Genomic DNA, 8,627 nt, shown 5'->3' with positions numbered 1-8,627 from the left:
CCCATAGAGATCTAATCAGACAGACTAATACTGGGTTCTGATCTGGGATCTGCTAAGCAGGGATCGGACTCCTGGCTCCCTAGGTGTCTGCTATATCTAACAAAAAAGCCTGTGGCAGCTCTGAGCCCTCAATGGCTGTTTAGGCAGCTGATTAGACTAGCATAGAATAGGACAATGTATTTTGCTACATGCTGCACAGACATGTCCTCTGGGCTCAGTTTCTAGTTCTGAAAAAGAGCACACTATAGGCAATCTTCCCTGTGCAGCATGTCTCCATCCCTGTACTCCTCCTATCCACCGGTTATTCAACCCAGCTCCTGTTCTCTACCTGTTTCCTTCTCTCCAAATCAGACTCCCTGCTGGCCCGTCTTTTGCCACCTTCTTCAACTCTTCCTCCCTGCCTGTCTCTCCAGCTCTGTTTCCCACCCCAGGCTCCCACCTCCAGGTGCAGATCTCCTGGTCTGTGACTCCCACTTGCTGCTTGTCTACCCCTCATCTGGCACCATCTTCCCCCACACTTGGAGGCCATCAAGAGAAGAAGTAATGGGAGCTTACTCTTCATACTAGGGACTACCTCTTGCAGCTAAGTGGAGCAGCCCTCTTGCAGGTGAAATTCTTGTAGTGATCCCAGAAGTTACATCACTCAGCAAAAAAGTGCAAACACGGTTTGACCATGTGGAGGACCTGCTATGAAAAGCTCAGTGAAAATGGACTCTTCAGTCCATCCAAAGCTGCTGAACTCTACCACAGTCCTCTCAACTCAGTGCCGTCCTCATAAGAGCAAAATTTCCCAGATCCTTTTATGACACTGAGTTTTCTTGGGGATGGCAGAAAACAGCAGAAGAACTCAACTCAAATGCATTTCAAGCCTTCACTCTGAAGTACATGAAAGAGACTAGAGATTGACAGTAAAATGACTTTTAAATTATTTTCTAAATAGGGAAAAATGTGTATTTCCATGATATTGTTCTTGGAAACTGTCAAACCCTTAGCAGAAATGTGCCCTGATACTTTCATGGGGCAAGTATATAATGTGTATCTGAAAAATAAAAGCTATAAACCTGTATATCTGAACAACTTATTTAGTAATTCACTAAAACCATTATCTTGTAATGGGTATTTGGGCAGTCTTAAACATAATTTGTATTCAGTTTCTGTCTATATTTATAGAACACTGTTATGGACGGGTACATTTGCACATGGCTACAGGAGCTGTGTTGTCACACCTGTCAGATTTATTGTACACATGCTCAAGATGTTATCTATTTAGCTTTCCCTGAACCTCTAAGACACACATGTTTACTTGTTTTTGTACAATTCTCTCTTCATAGTTCACTGCACTTTCCCTCTATACTCCTCAAATCCTACAATGTCTTGTTTAATCTGAATAGACAAGAACAGAACACTGTGTTCGAAGTAGAACCCTACCAGGGAAATGTATTACTCTCATCATTATCACTGTCTTAGACACAGAGAAAACCTGCTGTGAATGCTATTCTAGGGGCTTATTTAACTTTTCAGAGTCAGGAACAGAAAGGCACTCCCTTCCCTTTCTATCAAACCAAATTCTGGGTCTCTGTTTCATCCAAAACCACACCTGGGTGCACGAGTTTCTAATAATTTATTTTCAAAGAAATAAGAGTTCAATTGTCTGCTGGTTTGAGTCAACCTTGTTAGGTTCAATTAACAGTTTTACAGTGCTATAGGTAGATTTCTTGCAGCATTTCTGAATTTCTTAAGAAAACCTATGTCTGCTTTGACTAAAAATGTGATCTAACTCCTAATTATTCATGGAATATTTTACATCCACCCTGAAACTCACTACCATTTACCCAACAGTATGGATATTTATTACTCCAAATAGTCCCTAATTTATTCATAGTCATTGATGGCAGATAATTCCATTAACTTTCCTTATTTTATTCTGTTAACATCCTACCACATGAAAACTATTTCAGCTCCTGGAAGACACTCAAACACAGGGGACTTTATGGGAAACAGTCAAAAGGCTATTCATAACAGTGAGTTAAGAATAACTAAGAAGTTCTGAGAATCCATACAAATGATTTCAGGCATTTAGATAAATATCTTGGACAAAAACCTTTTTTTTTTGTGCTTTGTTTTGGCACCAGTGCAAAAATAGCATGAAATTTTGCAACTCCAATTTAGTTGCATTTTATTCTCCTTTTGCTGAGTTGTACATGATTCAGCAAAATGCAAATAATCTGGCCTCTGTACTTTTTCCATTGACCCCGATTTGCAGGTACTGGGGCAGAAGGACAAAGAGATGTTTCTTCCTCTATGTGCAATTAAAAACAAGTCTTCTTTGAATGCTGAAAGCTGACTCTCTCACTCTCAGACTTCTGAGACCTACTGTGAACTTAGCAAGTCGTCTGTGGTAGGGAACTGATCTGTCACAACACATGAGGATAAGCCCCATCTGTGCTCTCTGAAGCCATCAGTTTGGAGTTGCTCTAAGTTAGTACATTTCTGCTTCCCTACTTTGGGAGTTGTCCAGGATATTGGATAAGTAAGTATTGTCAGGGTGCACATTTCTAGGGTTCTCTCTTTGGTCTGTAGCTACATTTAACAAGTTTTCATTTCACACATGTTCTGTGACGATGCTTCCTGTCCTGTCCTGCACTAATCTAATCTCCCTCTGCCCTGGAACAGCATGGATTTTCTGTATCTCACAAAGGAAGGCTTAGAGATGTTTGATTATTTGAAGATCTGTTCCTTACTAGCTCAGACCATCATTATCAGAGATAAAATTCTGGTCTTCCCAGTGACAGAACTTCCACTTCAGGACCATTTTCTCTAGTGATTTACGCTGCCTTCTTGCTTGGGTGTCTTGTTCTCTGTTGATGTTTGCAAGGAAAGGTGACAGCAATATTTTTTTAAGTTCAATTTAGTTTCACATGAGATCTGCAAAATCTACTTTATCTACAACAGTGCCTATTTGGTGCCCTGAAGGCAAAATTCTGATTACTCAAAAAAATGGATGAAATGCCATTGAAATGCACAACAGGTATGAAAACCTGGGCACAAGCCATGGAGTAGCTTCAGACTGGGTGCTGTGGTTAAAAAAAATGTTTATCTGTGGGTTATACGGAAGATTAGAGGGAAGAAAATGCACGTAAGCACACAAGAATTTTTATTAATGTTTAGCTGAACTACACTTACTCTCCAAGATATCACAACACTTTCTAGAAACAAAACAATATTCCCTTCAGTGTTGAGCACTGATATGAATGTATGATAAGGTGTTATGACTTTCTGGAATCACTGCAGTGAGCTGTGAATTATTCATGAAATTAAAAATCCCAACTAATTCACAGCATCAAACAGTTCTGGCAAGTGGCATATAATGCTGGAAGAAAAAACATACACTACATATTAATCCAGAAAAACCTTTCTTATCCCTTAAATCACTGGACCCATATTGTTTTCCTCACCCTCAGGCATGATGGTACTTTAAAGCTTTTAGAAGTCATTTTTTTCACATATCAGGATTTAGATATTGTGATTCTGTGCTGTGAATAGGTTACGCTATAAATGACTCAGAAACTAGCAACTAAAAATTCTTAAGAAAAAACAAAAAGTAGCCAGTAGAGATTCACAGCTGCTTTTGTATTGTTTTTTCTATAAATACATACAGATACAATGGGTTTTTTTCTTTGTAGTGGAAAAAAAGTGTTAGCAAGTGCAAGGAAGGAGTAGGGAAATAATGTAAACAGTTTGATCAGTAAACATGCATATTTTGCAGGAAAGTACTTGCTCAGATTCAGTTTCAAAACCCTCAAATATAAAGAATACTGGCATTTGTTGCAAATTGCAAATGAGTTCCACTCTTGCATAGTTTTCACCTTAAAAGTGGATAATTTCCAGTTAAATCATTATAACTGATCTTTTTGACCTCTCAGGGATTTGCAGGCAGTTTACTATTTTGTGAATGCTTGCTCAAATATGAAAATCCTGAAAGATGAGAAGCAAAACTGGGAAATGTTATGAAAACTATTCAAATCTTTACAGAGCCCCACTCTCTTAAAGGAGGTATATGCTTCCATTTACAGTCCCTTATGGATAATAAATAATACATATTCTGGGTCTGGTCCTCAAGCGTTTTACTCAAGGGCGTTATTTGAAAAATCAGTAGCAGTATATTATTGTAAAACCCTGCAGCAGGGATTCAGGTTCGTTTTCTAACACATGAAAGTAAGGTATACAGATGTGTGCTTCCATTATATCAAGTCTTTTTATTCTTTATGGAAAACATGAAACACCATTATTCCAAGTAAAAGAACAGTTACATTTACTCAATTACTCCTTTCTCTAGTTTTCTGAGCATCTCAGGAACTTAAACCCAAATCCCGAAATAACCCTTTTGCAGCTCAGTCCACTGTATTTAATTTTCATTTTTCTTCTTTTAGCCTTTTCCTCCAGAAAGAGGCACTTCTCTGGAGTAGCTCTTGTCTATTCAGCATTAGGAGAGTGGACAAATGAAAAATTGTATTTGATTTGATGACAATGTCCTTATCAAAAGTCACATCTCTGGGGAGAGCTTCAGAAGGCTAATACCAGTTCTTGAACCTTCAAGGTTTGCTATTTCAAGTGTCTTCCTGCTCTTCAGGGTGCTCAGTTTTGAATAGAGATAGGAAAAATCTGCACAATGTACCAACTGGTGAAAAAGAAAAGAACTCAGAAGGACTCACAGATAACAGTGTACAACTGCCAACAGCTTCCCAGAAACCCATTTTTTTTTGATAGAATGTGTTAATGAATTCCCATGTGCTTTGACCTAGGCTATTTTGGAAGTCCTGGGCTCCTGAGAATTGCTCTTTCAGTCCTATCTAGGCCAGAGTCAGTAGGATATGGATGCTGGTATATCAAAGCAAATCTAGAGGCGGAAGCATCCCTGGAACTAGGCACTACTTGAAAGGAGAGCAAGGAAAGGCCAAAAAAACATTGGGAAAGAAGAGGGCAGAAAAGGAGTTCTGATAACATCCCTCTTATGAGGAACTGGAGACCTTTCTTTAGCAAAAACTGCCATCTGCAAAGCAGAGTGCTGTGATAGGGACACAAAGACTGCAGTCAACACCCCATTCAAAATGCCTGGCTTCAACTAGCTGCCCAGAGCTTTCTCAGTGTTGTTTGTTTCATATGGGGAACTAACAGGAAAGAATTTGTCAGGCCAATCAAAAACTGCATCTCCAGCAATTAAGGAAATATTGCATACAGGCAATCACACCCTACCCAGAGCAAAATTCTCCTTGCACCTCAGTTCCCATAGCTTCATATTGGTCTCGCTTCTTTCATTCTCTTCTTCTAGAAGACATTTGTAACACAGAATTCTCACACTTCTTTTCAACAGTAGGCTACTGGACAAATGCTATCTGGCTCCTGGTTTTTCTATAATGTGAATATGAAAATACAAATTTCTGTAGAAACTGGTGCAAAGGAAAACTTTGAACATTATTTATGTGCTATTTCACAGTATAACTGCAAGGAAAGCTACTTCTGTTAAGCATTCAGACTATTTTGGGAAGAGTTGAAAGCCTTGTTTGAATCTTTTTATATTTTCTGGGTAATAAATATATCCCTGCAGAAAGACAACTTACGTGTTTATGTATGCAATTACTGTCTTGCTGCTTCCCAACTATCTCATCTACCTAAAATCAACAGAACTTTCCAAATGTTTAATCTATCCTGGGAGAATTAATATGGAAATTATCTCATCTGGAGTCATAGGAAATAGCATTCCAAAGCTATAGAAATGAAAACTGTCATCACAGCAAAAAGATGAGGGAGATGTCTGCACTGGAGCAGCTCGCATAACCTAGCTAATGCAGGCATGGCTAACAGTACATGGTGCAGCAGGACATAGCTCAGCTGAAAATCTCACCTGCACCCTAACTAAAAGTCAGTCTTCTTCCTGAAGTGACCACTGGGTTGAAGTGTTTCAGTGAAATTGGTACCTGTGTTAACTGTTTTCATGTGTATTTGTAAATGCATCTTTAAACTGTAATGCAAATGTTCCCTAGGGACAGGAGTTAGAAGGGGTACTTGTTTTTCCAATTTCCTTGCCGTTTTACTTGCCGTTCCCCAGCAAGTGCAAGAGGAGAGTCATCATGAAGAGATGATCTAAAACATCAGGAACTGTAGGGGAGAGAAGGAAGAGCTGTTTTAGGAACTTGGTTGGCCACGTTTGCAGACAACTGTGAAAGCAGGGTTGTGAAGAGGTGCTTTTCCAATGAATTTGGAAAAGGTGAAAAATTCCTACATCACTTTGGAGGCAGAAGAGACTTACATAAACAACTTGTTTGGAACACTTTTCTTGCATCAGACAAACCCCATTGTTAATTTTCTTTTAACCTGCATGGTACAGAGATCACACCTTACAGTATTTTCCTATAGGATGTCTATTTTAATATCAACCCTAAACACTAACCCTGTGGATAATAGGAAAGATGCATTATATATAGGAGTTTGCAAGTACATGGGTTTTTTTCCCATAGTTATCCTATGCTTTAAACCTTGGATACTGCTGTTCTTTAATTGTTTAGGCTATCATTGAGAAAGCAATACTTTACCTCTGCTTCTCATTTAAATTGTTTAGGCTAGTATTGAGAAACCAACACTTCACCTCTCCTTTTTGTTAACAAAAAAATCTGCTTTCAGCAGACCTAAATGCTCTATCCAGCTCTCAATGATTATGCTGATGATGCCATTCAGCAGTGTAGTTTTCCACTATGGTTTAGTAGTTCAGAAATGATACTGGCAAAAATAATTGTGATCAGGCAGTTCTCTAGCCTAACTTTCTGCCTCAGATTTGGCACAATCTTAGGTACCCACGCTACAGCTAATGGCAAGAAAAATCAGAACAGTGATTTCTGGCAGAACCAAATAGTTTCACTGTTATTTTTTTAGCAAAGGCCTTACAATTAAGAGGCATAATCACAAAGCTTCATTGACACTGTGATTAACAAGGAAATTAGATTAAGTTAAGTAGCAAAGTGAAGTGAACAGTTTATTAGAGTTGATCTGCCACAACTAGGTTGAAATAAATAGATCAGCACAATATTTCTGTATAGATAGAGCCTAAAATATTACAGATACCAGGCAAAAGAAGCCAGGCAAGATGCAGGGGTGGTAGGCTGAAAGGATGCAATGTACCCCTCCTTCCCCAGTGGCTGTAGACCTCCATAGTAGTTGGTGGCAGCTTTTTCTCATCTTGGTATTCAATGTCTTCTCTTATCCACAAATTTGATTTGACTTATAATTTAATTTTTGAGTCCTGGAAAAAGAATATGCAAACTTTCTTAATATTTCTCTCCACAAACAACATCAACTTTTGCCTTTGCAATATAATCCTTAGAACCGCACAACTTGTTTATTAGCAAGGTCTTTATGTAGTGAAGATAACTGTTGACCCTGGTCCAACCGAAATTACTCAACATGTTCCTCTCTTCTCTTTCAGGGCTTTACATCTACTACAGATAAGTGTAAGAAATGAACAGAAAGATGCAGAATATGTGATTCGGAATTAATCTTTTTACAGATTTATAGATGCACTAAACCCTCTTGGCACAAACACAGTATTACTCACCAGAGTGTGCCAATTTGAATTGACACGATGTGTGACATACCCTGAACAGGACTGGGTTGTGTTTAACAGAAAGCAGACATGGGCTACCATGGTGTGTAATCTGCACGTCTAATTTCTGCTGTCAATCAGACTGTTCACCAGGAAATTGAGCCATGCCATGGAAGCCTTTTTTTATATACTTGGAGAGATTTCAGGTGCTTGATGTGTAGGGAGATGTTAAAATTGGGTATTTTATTAAGTACTTCTCTTTCCTTCTATTCTTGATTCGTTAGTGCCAAAACCTCACCTAAAGAAGGTTTTCTCTCTTCTTTTTTTAAAAAAATATTTATCATTTTGAAAGTTAATCCAGCTCTGAGCAGGAATAGTCAGCATATACCCTTAACCATAGGCTCAGATGTTCTGCACTGACTGCTGTTTTGACATTCTTGGATGGAAATCTATTGCTTAATACTCAAACGTGATGCACATACTGGTTCTCTGGCATGCCTTTGCTTACGACCATCTGTTGAGGTGGCACTATGCCCATTCAAAAAACTCTTTGCCAGTTTCAAGAGGGCATAGGTACCAACCAAATATAGATTTAAAAAGATAGCTAGCAAACTGCTAGGAATGTCGTTTTATCTGCAAGAATATTCCTCTTGCTGTTAGGCAATCCCAGACTGGCCCCATACATTTCAGAATAAGCCTTGCAGGCATGTTGTAAGCTTATCTCAAACATGACTGTTTGTACACATATTTACAAAGGTTAAAAAGTATAATTAACTAGATGTCTACATATCCATTCTTCTCAGTGAGACTATTCTGGTCTTGGGGAAAATTCCTTTTCAAAAACCAGTAATGGTAAACAAAAAATTACTGTCTTTGTAAATAGAAGTAGCTATTTCTCATATCTACCTTTCAAATTTAACACATTGACATTAGATAGATACTGTAAAAAAGGATTTGGGAATTTTTACTTGAATGGTAATTAGGGATCGTTTGAAAGATATCTGTTGCTGGGCTGCTCAGAAAAGCCTCATTC

Source organism: Falco punctatus (assembly GCF_963210335.1).
Source record: "Falco punctatus genome assembly, chromosome: 2".
Classification (NCBI taxonomy): domain Eukaryota; kingdom Metazoa; phylum Chordata; class Aves; order Falconiformes; family Falconidae; genus Falco; species Falco punctatus.
This window is presented reverse-complemented; position numbering follows the sequence as displayed.